Below are 15,134 nucleotides of genomic sequence, written 5' to 3' on the forward strand. Positions count from 1 at the left end.
TAAGGAATTTTGTAATTCGCTGCAGAAATTTCAACCAAGTGGTATGAGCCAAGCCAAAGTCTAATATTTGGTGACCCTGGGTAGAATCTAATACTAGAATCAGACTGATTAACTATAAATTTTGTGTTTTCAAAACTAGTAATGTAAAATATTTATTTAAATTAAATACAGTGAAGGCACTTAAAAATTATATTATCACACAGTTGAAAACATATTAATAATTTTACCGTCTTTTTGCTGAACTGAGTTTAACTCATACTCAAGCTAGGTCTGTTAGATCTGCAGGTCTCAATAAACATACAGATTAATCATGTGTGAATCCTTTTTTGACCGAGAAAGGTTTATCACACTTTAAACCAAGCCAGTTCTGCCTGTAAGTCTGCCTGCTACTGTGGGACTGTAGTCCAGAAATGACACAGGGACAAAGTTAGAATGAGAAAATTTATTGAAATGAAAAGAAAATTTATTGAAATGAAGATGAAAATGTTGAATCAAACACAGAATATTTCAAGAGATTTGAAGTATTTTCTTCTCAGACATTGTTCGCTCCTGATCTTTATTGTGTTTTTTTCCAGCTGTATCTTATAGGGTGGTAGTTGTCATTACCAGTGTGTCTTAAACTGCTCTGAAGTGCTAGTAGTTGTTTGTATAATATGCTGTAATCTTATGCTGTAAATGTCACAGGTATTTGGAAAAATGGACGCTAATATTAATTTAAAATATTTGTCCTTCCAGACAATATGTCTTTTCTCTTAACTATTCAAAGAATCCAACTTACATGCATGCTATGTAGCTGTGGTATGCCAAAATGAGAAGACATTTTGTTCTCAGAAAAGACAAGGTGTTTTAAATATGATTTTTCTTTCTAAAATGTCCATCAAAGATTTATTATATAGGTTAACCTAGTCCTTATCTTGTGTTCATGATTTCTTCACTCTCTCTCATTCACAGTTTCAATGCTCTGTGAATTAATGATGGCTACTTTCCAATGGGATGGCTATGCTTTGGTTTTCATGAGAAAAAGAATATTTTCTGAGATGATTTCCAGACCAAAAGCAATATTTTTCTGAGATTTGGTGCACTTTCCCAAAAATTTGTGATACTTTGGAAGTCTGAACACAGATAACCAGATGGACCACAGCTTCTGCTTTATATTTGACCAAAAATAATGAAGTTTTTATTTCAAAGTTTTTGAAAAAAACTAGTGCTAGAACTAAAGAAGACATGATAGCAAGTGGGAATTTAATTTCAAAATCTCATGCTGGAACTAAATGAAAGCAGTGACACAGATAAGCTTATCTCTTTCCATTATTTTTATTTTTCTCAATGGACCTCATTGCAAAATAATAAAAATAAATTAATTTAAAAAAAAAATATAGTAAAATGCTTTTGGCTTGTAAAAGGAAAAAGACAGACATTCAGAGTGGTTCATCTTGCAGACAAATCAGGAAGGACCAGAGTGAAGCAAAACAGAACTGTCTTTCTTATAATTCTGGTTTTGTTTTGTTGGTGTTTTGTTTGTTTGTTTGTTTGTTTTTAAACTAATAATAAATAAAAATTGGTTGTGAATTATAGTGACTAAAGTGAAAATCTTGGGGGAAAATACAAGACAAGAGTTCATTGCTCAGCTGGTGTCCTGGAAGAAATTTCTCTAACTGGCCCTTTTCTGTATTAGAACATGATTTTAAGGTGATCCTGCTGAGCCTCTTAAAACTCTAGGCTGTCCAGTAAGGGAAGAGAATTTCTTAAACATTCATGGCTTCATTTTACAGAATCTGATAAGGCACAATATCCTTGTTTTTTGTGCAAAGGGAAAATAATGATAATAGAAGTTTTTTTCTCATCTGGATCCCATGCCTGTCTAATGCTTGTCTCAGGAAAAAAAGGCAGAACTAGTTTCTCCAAGATCAGTAAGACAGTTTTCCTAAGATAGAATGCTTCCCTTTAGTATCAATAAGCAAAGTGTTGTCTCACATTTTACCATTCATTTCCCAAGCATGAACCAGAGAGAAGAAAAAAAAAAAATTGTATCCATTTCAGGTTCCATTCAAATCTGGTTCAGGGTCAAAACGTAGCACAATGAAACATAAAATCTTATGAGATGTTAATCTGTTAAAGAGCTCACTCACTCCCTTGCTCTTGACTGAATCCTCCCCAGGTCCAGACCTTAAAGGGAACACAGCTTGGTTATCAGAACATTTAGAAACACTCAAAGAAACTTAAGGATGTTTTCCTCTTGCACTTAATGCCCTTTATACTCAGAGATCCTTTCAGCTTTTGTTGTTGTTGTATTTTGGGGGTTTTTTTCTTTGGGTTTTTGTTTTGTTTTTTTTTTTTTGGTTGGTTGGTTGGTTGGTTTGGTTTTGCATTTGGGTTTGGTTTTGGTTTTTGACATAGCAGAGTTGTTATACCTCTCCTCTTTCTTCTAAGGGAAAAATGTGGTAAATTTCTGCTGATGAAATAGTTTAATACCATAATATAATTGCCATTCAGATCTGAATCTTTGTATTGGTTTTCACATTTACCTACAGTACTATTGATTGCTGCTAAAAATGTGGCATTTTCTGAAATATTTAATACAGGTTTCTCATGCTCCTATGATTTTAACATAAAATTGCAAAGGAAAATTGCATTAGCTCTGCAAAATGTTGAAAAAATAACAAATATTATTCTGAATGCCTGGCATTGACCCAGGGTTCGTGTGTACAGAAGGGGCAGTGTAGGAGACAATTTTATTTCTGAAGTGAAAGCTGGAGTAATTTTGAGAGTACATACATTGTTCCTCCTGTCCAGAATCTTCTCAATAACAAAAAATGACTGGAGATGTAATATCTAGCAGTAGCCTGAGAGTGTGCTTTAGCAATGCAGTCTGATTCTTTTTTCCCTTCATGCTTATTTTAGATAAACCTGACAGACAACTTTTGACAGTGGGTTGACAGAAAGGGCTTGTTCCCTTTTATTTTATCTCATATACATATGAGGCATATACAATTGTCCTGCTCATCCCTTTAATTTTCATACAAAATTACTAATCTTTGAGTTTGCTTATTTTCTCTTCTTGCTGTTACTGAATAGGATGTGAATTTTTGGGTCCTGATGCTAGTGTAGTGATTGGAAAGCAAATTATAGGAAGGCTATGTACAATGGAAGATTTATCTCAGAAAAAAATATTTTTAGCATTTCTATCTTGGCCTTTCTCCTCCAGGCAGGAAGAGAGGAATGAGAAGGAAAAAAAAAGAAAAAAAAAACCACAGCAGATACTATTTTTTTCAAAGAATGTATCAAAATTATTAGATGTATTAAAATAAATGTTCCTTATAGCTGCAGAATCATTGTAGCCAAGGTCTGGAATTTAGCCTAACACTGAAGAGCAACAGAAGAGTAGGAGTTTTAATCTGATATTGATATTACTAACGCTTGAAATATCTACTGTTCTGGTAGTAATAGCTACCTGCCATGCAGAAAAATATGAAATATCTGCAAGAAATCTCTATGGTAAGAGAAGAAATAACTGCTAGTCACCTTGTAGTTCTAATGTTAGTTTATATTGCCACAATAATATTAAAGTACTAACATGAACTACTGATACAGTAGGAATTTGGCAGTTATTAAAATTCCTACCATGTTGATGGAGTTGAAAAAAAATTATTTCAATTCAGCCTACGTAGTCACCATTAAGAACTCCCTTGGTGAAACTAACTTTCTGTGAAACACTCATAATCCAAATACATTCTTCTCTTTCTACTGATTACTCCAGTACAAAATGCTTGAGAAATCTGTGGTTGATGAAATATTTACTTCTGTTTTGGAGCTGAAACAAGTGCTTATGGGTTACAGCTCAAAATGTGACCCAAAGCTTAGAGAATACAAATGGTTTGTGAGGGTCTGTTGTAGACCAGACATATCCATTAACCACCCTCTTGCAATAAATAATGTTGTCTAAATATGTCTCCTGCCTTGTAGGCCTTATTTTCCATTCTATTAGGTTAATATTTCTAAGACTGGAATGAAAGGTTAGTGCTAGAAATATATGCAAACATTTATAATTTGGATCTATAATTCTGTCCTGGTTATAAGACGATTTTCAACTTTTCTGTCTCCTTTCTTATTTCCCAAAAGGAAATATTTCCCTTATATTCTATATTTCCCTGTGCCACTTTCCTATTTGTATCACCTCAGGATATTCTTGCCCCATATCTGTTGGATTTGTATATTATGTATGTTCAGGGAAAAATATTTACTCCGCACAACATTTTAAATCTTTTGGCTGGGCTGCAGGGGAGATTCATATCAGCAAAGTACAAATACACCAGGACAAACTTTTTCTTATGTAAAATACGATTTCCCTGAGGCAAATGAAGGCATAATATCTGAGATATGCTGATATAACTAAATATAAAAGAAGGAGAGGATGAATTTAAGAACCTTTTGATAAATCAGGAAAATATTTACTGAACTTGCTACAATGTTGTATACTGTGAATATTAGTAATTTTTTGATACAATGCCTTTTAGATAGTGCATTTTTACTCTATCAGTTATTACTTATGTTACTTATTTGACTTCTTTACATGTAAATGACCACAGTTTTTTTTATTTTGAATTAAACCATTCTCTAGTTCATACCTATTGCCTATTTTTTTCATATTTTCACTGGAACTTATCAGAAAAAATCATTAAATTATATGCAATAATTTGAAGTAGTGAGCAGACAAGTGAAATAAGAGTATTTTTTCTTTCTAGGAGAAACAAAACCTTAGTCACAATTCCTCTCAATTGCCCTATAACCAATATGTTCATTCTTCCTCAGAAAACATGGAAGGCAGAAAAAAACAGCTGTGTGTGAACTTTCTTCTTCCTGAACATAAGAATAACTTTAATTTGAACAGAAGAACTTTCTTTTTACACAGCATTGAAAAATATTTATTAATCATTCAGTATCCTGTAAAAAAAGGTATGGTTAGCATCATTGTCTGATGATGTTCAATTGGATTGATAAGGGCATAATGAAATAGTGGATATTAAAACAAAAGAAATATTTTTCAATCCTGTTCCAACAAGGGAGTTTTCTGTCAACTCGTAGGGTTTAAGTTAATAAACTTCCTGCCTAAAATTTGAAATTTTTCTAATTCTTTTGAGGAATTCAATAATCATTATATTGCTATGTAACATTTCTAGCTGATATTTTTAGTTTGTGAGTTATATAAATACATTCATAAATTTTAGTGGCACAAGTAATTGCTATTAGGAAATTTAACCTGATTAGCATAGAGAATAAGATTTTGACATATATTCCACTATCAGAACTGTAATTTTCATGACATATAACTTGTCCTTTGTGAAGAATACTAATTTTTTTCGATATTTCAAATCATGTATCATTCTTAATGCACTTTGGTATGTTGTATCTTCAGGCAAGCTTTAGAATTAAATGCCCAGCATTACCTATATCTATGCTTATGGTCATACTGTTCTTGTATGGAAGACTGCTGTACATTTGCATATATTGGTAGAAGATGGTTTTGTATCTCTTTCTTGTAATTTTCTGTAATTATTTTTCCATAGCCTGTCTTATTAATTTCTTACTCTCTGCTTCACAGTTGTGATGAAGTTCAGCAACTTGCAGAGGCATTATGTTCAAGGCAATTGGAGTAGTTTTCATATTTGGGATGTTGAATTGAAAGCAGCAGTATTTCCAAACACATTGGAACACCTATTTTCTCATTGTCATTGCTGCCTAGGTAAGGTGCCTTTTATGCAACAGCATTTGACAAGTACTTTCTGTGCAGCACTAAAAAGTGCAATTTTATATTCTTCATGGTACTACCATTAGACGCATATTTTCATCAAACTATTTTTTTCAGTGCTTTTATCTATGGGATTGAAAAAAAACAGTGATATCCTGGTCACTGAAAAATTTGGAGTTGAAACAAAGCAATGTGGAGAGCTTCTAAATATGATAGTTTTATGCCATTCTTAAAACTTCTGGTGGTCTTATTTCTTTGAGAAATAAGGTAGGTGCTTTATAGACACACCAGAGAGTTAATTTGATCCTTGGATCCTTGCTCTGTATGCATTTGTGAATTGTGTTTGCGAAATATTCTTATATCTAGTGAATTTCTGTATTTTTAACATAATTTCCTGTGGAACTCCGTTCTGGAAGATGAGCTTCAGTAGTTAATGTCTAGCAGGCTTCTGAAGGTGGTGGTTATTGATAAACAACTGTTTGTCCTGGGGCATTATATGAATGTTTCAATTTCCTAATTTAATTTCTTAATTCCCTACCCTTCTTAGTGTCTTCTTGTACTTGGCTTGCTTCCTTGAGACTGTCCCTCCAACATTCATGTGTTCTCTTCTGATGTTTATTTAAAGGTGAATTAAAAATTCTTAAGACTCTCAACATGATCTAGTGCCCTTAAAAGATTTCTTCATAAAATTTGATGCATTAGTTTCAGACAATCCAGTAAATGGCCTCATTTGATTAATATAATTTCCAGGGAAAGTGGACTAACAAAATTTATGATTACCCAATATCTTAACAGGAAGACTATTGAAATTTTGGATGCCTGAGACAAAATGGAGGTGATAAACATGCATTTTGGGTTTTAGTTGTTTGTATGGTTTGGTTATTTGCTTTTTGGTGTTGGTTTTTTTCACCCACCAGACATATTTTGAAGAATTATTGTATCTGGACATAGTTTGTGGAACTCTTAATTTCTAATCAGAGTTTGCATCAGAAGATATTATCAAAGTTTGGGTATGTCATTTATATGCTGTGGTTTTTCTTCAGTGATGGCACTCAGCTTTCTCTAACTTGTGATGTAGTATGATTCTGGTTTAGGGAAATCCATACAGGAAGATTGCAATTTTTCATCAGTGCAATGTTAGCACTGTATTTCAAGAGATTCGTTTGCTTTGAAAGAATTCACTCTTATGGACAATCTTTCTTTTTTCACTTGGTTTCCTCAATCCACCTGTTAACATTCTGAAAACTTCAGATCACCACACGTACTGTAATAATATATATATAGGCTTTTGTGGAGATCAAGAGGAAAAAATACAAATTTTAAAAAAATGAAAAATAATATCACCACAGGAAAAAGTATTCATTACACAGACTTACAGAGAATTTTACCTAGAAAATGGAATTTTTATTGATATCTTCCCTAAGAAAATTTACTTCTTCATCCATCAAAAAACAATTCAAAATCACACCTTTGACACAAATATGCCAAGATCTGAAAGACTATCAGCATGGCTTATTTATCCTACAAACATGCCTTAACTGTCATGAGAGTAGCTGACATTTTTCCTCAGACTTGTTCTTTAGGACTGTCACAGATTCATGAAGGTATGCTTTCCTAGTTTCTAAAATGAGTGGGAAAAATGTCCAGAATGAGAATCTCTCAGCCCATATGTATTTCTTTTCCAATATACTAGACTGAAATCTTTTGCACATACATTGATAAGTGCCATACAGGGGCGACTGAGGTATTTATTCTAGCAGTCATACTACTACAATTAGCACACTTCAGCAATTTTAGAGACATATAAAAATAAAATATATTAAATATAAAATAATATAAATATATTAAAATATATTCAGGCATGTTAGTGCTCAACGTACATTATGCAAAATACTGTAAGGGAGAGGAAAAGTGAAAAGTCCACTTTCGTTGCCAATCCACTAGACAATGATATGCTTCCCTATTAGTAGATACTTCAAAGTCTTGGAGTAATAGAGAGCTCCACTGCTCCACTGAAGCAATTAGAGAAAATACTGTCATTTCTGAGGAATGTTAACACTAGCAGTATGAGCTTCTTCATGAGTCAAAAATCAGTCAAGCCTATGTCAAATCTATTTTTTTCCATGCAAAAGATTTTAGTACTTCTAGATTGAGTTACCAAGAGATCAGTGGAACGACTTTACTTAAAAAAAAAGCCTAAGTATAATCTGCAGTTACACAGATAAAAACCCAAAAACCAAAACCAAAAACTTTGTACAAAGGCAAGAAAACGGAGTTAAGTCTTTTTCTTCCAAGAATATTCGGCTGTACCCAAAACCAGCTTGCAGTTTTCCCCTTCAGGATCCAGATCTGTCAGAAAGTCTTCAAGGCATTTTCCTGGTATGTGAACCCACAACATGAAAATCTGTTCCTCTGTGTGTTGTCAATGTTGTATGTCACCTTCTGTGAGTTTTGGCTACAAAACCCCAAAGCAGCTAAAAATCAACAGATTGAAATATCATTGTTTTGGGGATTCAACTGACCTTGAAAGCCTAGCTTTTATATAAATTGCTAATGGCATCATATCATGGATCTCATTACTATTATAACCACAGAAACAACTAGAGAGCATTAAAAAGTTATATTGTAAAATATACAGCAGTTCAAATGACAATGTAGAAGAGAGGTTGATCAAGCCTATTCTATCAACAAATGCAGAGAATGATGAACCTGCGTGAAGAAGTAATAAAATGTGACATTAAACATTGCAACTTTTAATTTTCCATGGATTTGAATGTTTTACTACCCTGTCAAATTCAGATAAAGGATATTCTTTTGCTGTATCTACTAACTTAAATTTTGAGAAAAAGATAACCTTTTTATAAGCTATATACTATATCTTATGGTATAAACTGTTACTGGTAAAGAAAGATAAATGGAAATAAATAATATTGATACCTTGCCAGAACCTTAAAATACTTAGAGTTAAGGGAAAAAGCTTAGTTTGGAATATCATTCTGGTCTGAAACTCTTGTCAGTTTTGCAGCAAGTGACTATACTGTGATAGACAAGGACAAGCCCAAAAGTAATGAATAGCTTTTGGTAAATTCTCAAGATACTTGAAGTGGTTTCCTCTTTTTGGATAAAAACAGGAATTTGAATTTATTTGAATTTATTTATTCTTATCTGAAATAAATCAATTACTTTAACACATTTTTTTTAATAAATGCAGAGGTAAGTTTTATTTTAGTCTTTGCATGCATTTTAGTTATAACTACTGTGACTGTTTTCCTATTTTTTCATTTTGGTTTTCACATGTTGTATTTTTTCAGACAGGAACACAAAAAAAATTGAAGGGGATAGGGAAAGAGCTGAGTTCTAACATAGCACCCAAATGAGCATCATAAATAATATTAAAATGGCATTCATTATAGATGAAATAAGTATTTTTCATGAGTATGTGAATTGGCTATTGGTGATGTCTTGCACAACAGGAATCATACAAATATGATTTGAGGTCACAGTGGAGTACACCTGCTATGGTTTTACATTAATTTCCTTCCAATATATTAAGCTGTAGTGGTTTAGATTCACCAATTAGAGTTTCCCAGCCAATGCACCAAATAATGTGGTGGGTTTTAGCACTGGCTAAAAATCAACAGGGCGCTTACTCATATCTGTGAGATATGCATTAGGAGAAGGGAAAGACAGGCTTAAAACTTAAAAGGAATAAAGGAAGTTTATTGACAGGACTACAAGAATAAGAAGCACCAGAATAAAACCTCAAGAACACCTTTTCTTCCCCTGCCCAACTTTTTTCATTTCCCAACTGATCATGCAGAGACAAAATCTGGGGTGTTAAATCAGTACCAACTATACAATAGTCTTCCATCATTCTTGTATGGAGATGAGTTTTCTTTTACCATTCTATGGAGACTTCTCCACAAGAAACAGTTTTCTCATGGCTTTTCATTTCCACAAATAGCAGCTGACTGGGAAAAATTTTGCAACTGTGAAATTCCTCCCATTTTCACAGCCCTCCTAGAGGTGTTTCCATGGGCCATGAACTCATGGGGTATTATTTTAAGAATGAGTTGTTCAAAGGCAAAGGTTCTCTTCATGTCTCTGTGATAATTTCTGGGAACAGAGGTTTTCTTATTCTCTCCCTGGGGACAAAGGGCCTTCATTATTCTCATCTCTCTTTCTGTTCAAGCTCCTCATGGGATCACAGCTACTCCAACATCTGCTTGGCTTCATCAATGGATGCCTCTGCTCACATCTATAGTTTGAATGCTTCATCCCTCCATACTGTCTCATGAATTAAAGGAGATATTTCAGTGTATCACTGTCCATCTCCATGGTACTACCAAAAGAGATTTCAGCACCATTAGGGCATCTCCTCATTCTCCTTCCTTCTGAGGCTTGATTCCTTCTTTACTGACTTTGGTGTTTTCATGTTGTCGTTTTACATGTCGTCACTCCTTATCTCTCCCTGGAGAGAGGAACAAGGTTTGCAGGTCTCATCTTTGTAGTGAGAGGGTTAAATCTTGCCCAGGCCACAGCAGTCATGGTGTTGGATTTCAGGCCACGCTGGGCACCTCTCTCAGCCCAGTAGCTGCTGTGAGGGGTGGACGGTCTTCAGTCTTTGGCCTGAAGCCGTCTGTGTGGGTCGAGGGTGGGGTGGTTTTGGTGTTGGCGAGTGTCAGCAGCCGTGGTCTGGTCCAGCCTGGGGCTGGGGTCCCACAGCCTCCATCCCTGCCCAGGAGCTGCTGGGGTCCAGCCCAGCCCCATCCAGGCCACACAGCCCCCGGGGGAGCAGGGCCAGGCCCACCAGAGCTCTGCTGCCTTTTGAGGCAGGAAACAAAGAGAGAGATTTCCTGGGCTTGTGGTTTTTAAAATGTGGATCTCACAGAGGTGGATGTAATTTCTAAATGGTTCAAGATGTTGTCAGTTCTCAGAACTGGCCAGGTAATGGCCTTGCCTACACAGAGGCACAGAGGAAGCTCCCAGCAACTCCTCTTAGAGAAATCACTTCCATGGGTGTTTTCTTACTTCTTCCCCAAATGTCAGTCAATGTAAAACCAACACACAAGCTCATAAATTTAACTTTGAATTACCTTTTTGTAACATTTCCAGCTACATTCTACGATTTGTTTCTCTAATTTCACTACTGACCAGTGTTCTCTAAACCCTCTGTACCCAGTCCTGCCTTTTGTTCATGAAAAAGAAAAATGAACCCTTTTACCCTCGAGCTCATCTATGTGTCTTCAGATTCTTTTTCTTCAGCTTTGCCTTGCACTCTCTACACCAGTGTGTCCAGGCAGCCTCTTCTGAAAACCAGGTTCATGCTCTCACAGAAGATTTAATGTTGAGGAAAAGCAAGAAAAACAGTTATGATCAAGGAAATCTTTGTTTACAAAATAACTTTTTATCATAGATTTCCCTTTGGTTATGTCTTTTTAAACATATGTAGGTCAGATGTCTTGGATAGTACAATAAACAATAAAATTTACAATGTTCTTATCTGGCTTATGCAATGTTTTGTAATTCAAAATCTAAGGGATCTTTTGTTAGTTGGTTTTGGTTTTTTTCTTGGAGCCATAGAATGGAAATTGTTTCAATGACTTCTTTTAATAAACAAGAATATGACTTTCATTTAATAATATAGTTGCTACTCAATTTTTGCCTTAAACAGTAGCTGTTACAGACCAGATATTTATAATTTCTGCTGAAAACTAAAGATTTACCATTATGACCCTATTATTACTATATTAAAATTACAAGTTCTTTTCATCTCTTTACCTGTTATGCTACTTCTGCTTAAGACAACACAAGACAAATAAAATGTTGACCCTCTGCAGTGAGGGGCGGTTGCTGAAAACAAACAACATTACAAGTTAGCTGTACTCACTACACTTAGGAAGGTGTGCTTTGTCATTATTACTTCTTTCTGTCATTTAAACGTGTTTGGCAAAACAGACAAGACCAGTCTGAGAAATTAAAAACTCAAGTTCTTAGCAGGTGAGATGAAATAAATCTACAGGTGTTGGAGTAAGATTTGCAAAAGGCTTTCACAGCGTCACTTCTCCACACAAAACCTCAGACCTACTGTGCAGAGGCACCTAGGGGAGTGAGGAGGATGAAGAAACATTTTGCTTGCCTTCCAGAATATGGGCTAAGCTGACTTTGCTTCTTGCTTTACAATGGATACCTCCTTGCTGGGGGATGGATAGAGGACCCTTTGATCTTGATTTTAGAGCATGGTTCCACACATATGCACATAGAATATCCACTACACTGTGATTTGCAACAGTCCACTTTCTGATAAGTAACACAAAAAAAATGGTGATGATCAGAAAAGTGATCTCTCACAGTGACACTTGGTCTAGATAGCATAAGGAAGAGTACTTAAGCTGTCAGTGAATAGGTATTTTTCCTGTCAGAACAGGGCAAGGTGTTCAAGAGTATTTACTTGACATTCAACTTCCTTTAGCCATGTCCAGCTTAGCTTAGCTCTGATCTAAAACAATGGCATGAAAGAACAGTGGCTCACTCTATTGTTCAAAAGAATAATAAATCCTCTTTGACTTTAAATTTCTATGCCAGAAAATGGGGGTTTTTAAAATGAATGTTAATATATAAAAGTGGAAAAAAATGATCTCTTGTTGCTATTCCAACATTGTAACCTAGCAAATGCCTACCAATACAGCTTTTCAGTGGAAATTCTTGTAGTCACCTAATCAGTTATTGTCTAAAGGTAAGTAATAGCTAGCTATTCTTAGATGGACAGAAGCCTGAAGAATATGTTGTGCTGTGCCAAGGGCATAGATGGGATGAATATGTTCTTCAAATCAGAAAATTATAAAGGCCAGTATTTGGACTTTACAATGCTTGTGCATCTCTTCCAAGTCAAAAATTTATGGGTCTATGAATGATGATAATTTACAATGACAGATGGTCATTCAAAGATCTGAGAACATATTCGTCTATGTTTAACAGTAAAATATTTGTATAACAGTGAAATCAAAGAGGTTTTAGAGGTTCTTGCAGAAAGAATTTTAGAGAAAATTAAAAACTGAAATGAAAAGTGACATAGGGTGAAAAGGGACTTCAATACAATCAGATCTTAATGGAAGCTTAGCTCTAAAAGACCACAACTGTGCCCCACTATCAGCTTTACCTCTTTTGATTTCACTGAAAAACTGCTACCATTCCTCAGCCAAAGAAACCTTCAGGATCTCCTCATTCATATTCACCATCACAAAAGATTTTATCAGGTATTTTTAATGACTTAGTCTGCCACATTTAGCTCTCAGATTCTGATATACTGGAAAAATGGCAGAGTCTAGACTTTGTTTTTCATCAGCTTTTCAGCAGCTGCCAAAAATTCCTCTGACTTGGTCTCACTTATAGCAATGGATTAGAATGTAGACAGTACTGAAAATAAATTGTGGAAGACTTATAATATGAAATGAAATTTTATAAGTGATGATTATTTACCAGTGACTGAGCCTAATCTGCTTCAGGCTTTCCCTCTGCTCCAGATCTGGGATTATGTTTAAAGAATTGCTAGTATATTGATTTTTCCTACAAACTGGTATCATACGCTCTCACTATGTCACTGGTTTCAACCTGGCACATATTTTTTTTTTTTTTTTAATTCGCCAAACTGTAACATCTCAGTACAGCCAATAATTTTTCAAGAATGTTAAATGACAGACAAAACCTTGCCCATAAATCTGGTCATGTTTGTATGACATCATAAATTTATTTAGACATATTTAGTATGTGAGCATAATGAGATCTTTTGCCCCTTCCAATATTAAAATAGAGGTAAACTTTATTCTGATATGTAAGCCATCAATCGGACAAATTACTGAAACACAAATACTTTAGTTAACATCTTCCGCTACACCAGTTACAAACACATGAACTTCACAGAAGTTGCCCTGCAGTGAATGATTAGTTAGCACTGTCATTGTTAAATTTACCATGCATGAAAGTTCAGTTTGAAACTTGGAATTCTGTAATGCTTTACTCAGCTTCCTATATCACAACACTTTTAGTTTACCAGAACTATCCAGTTTTCAGGATATTTTGAGTTTATTAAATTTTGTTAAATGTATTGTATATGTTTTATTGTTCATGTTCTGAAGTAATTGTAAAGTAAATTATACTTTAGCGTGATTAACAGAAGCTGCACAATTTTTCTTTATGTTGTCATATTTAGGTCTATAAAAGAGATTACATTAAATTATATAATGTCCATGTTTTCCTTATTTTATTTAACATATTAAGCCAAACAAAGTATCTTCATTATGGAATACAATGTAGGAGAGGTAGTTGAGTACATTATAAGACCTTGCTTAATAAACAGCAGAACTAGATGAGTATTTGGTAACGTGTGTATCAGATGTTCATGTTAATTTAATTTTCTTCATCTTTGTCTTTGACCTATTCTTTCTGGCTTTTCATCTTTATTGTACAGCTGCTTGAGAAAGAGAAAGGAAAAGAAAATCTAGTTATGAAATAACTAGCCCCTATAAGCCCATATAATTTTCAACAATTTAAAAAAAACATCTTCATTTTTAGTGCCCTTCTACTTTTGGATGTTTCATAAACACACAGAGGCATCACACAGCAACACTTTTTTTACAGAAAAACCTCTGTCCTTGCTGGCACTTCTCTGTACTCCCACTGCTTTCTGAAATTTGTGAACAACTTAGTTTGGTGCAGTGAGATACAAATTGAAAACAGGTTTTAAACTGCTTTTGTTGGAAATAAAATTTTATGGCTTATATAAGTTTATAAATATTTTAGAAGAAGTTTAAAAGGAGGAGATATTTGGTGAATATTTTGTGCTAGATAGCTTATCCTTGAATCTGATTTCAAAACAAATCTTTCTGTGCACTCATTTGATGGATGAAACAATTATTTTCATTAAAAATATTTATTTGCTGGTATAAAGGTGATGTCAAGAGATTAACTCTTACTGTTCTAGGCCAATAAACATTTCAATTATGTCTGTAACAAGTTTTAACAAACATTTTAACATTTTACATTTTTAATTTAACATTTTAACAAAAATTGTTCAAGTGAGGCTCATAACAAAGCAGCATATGAAACAGAACATCTGAATAACAAGGATCTGTGATTTTACAAATATACCCTAGAAAAGCTTTCAAAACCCAATATAATTTTGCACTTCTAGAAGTCTTCTTGAATATCATATAAGTTTTGCACTGTGTTTCCTTGATTTCCTTTGTCAGAAGTTGAGTAGATTTTTAAATAGTCAAGGAGTCGTTGAAGTTCCTTACAGCAGTTCTGCATCTCCAGATAAGATGCAGTGGACAGGTTTTAAAGACCATTGACAGTTTTGTGACACCTTCCTAAAAATCCTAATGCATGT

This window comes from Poecile atricapillus, chromosome Z (assembly GCF_030490865.1).
Source record: "Poecile atricapillus isolate bPoeAtr1 chromosome Z, bPoeAtr1.hap1, whole genome shotgun sequence".
NCBI classification, from domain to species: Eukaryota; Metazoa; Chordata; class Aves; order Passeriformes; family Paridae; genus Poecile; species Poecile atricapillus.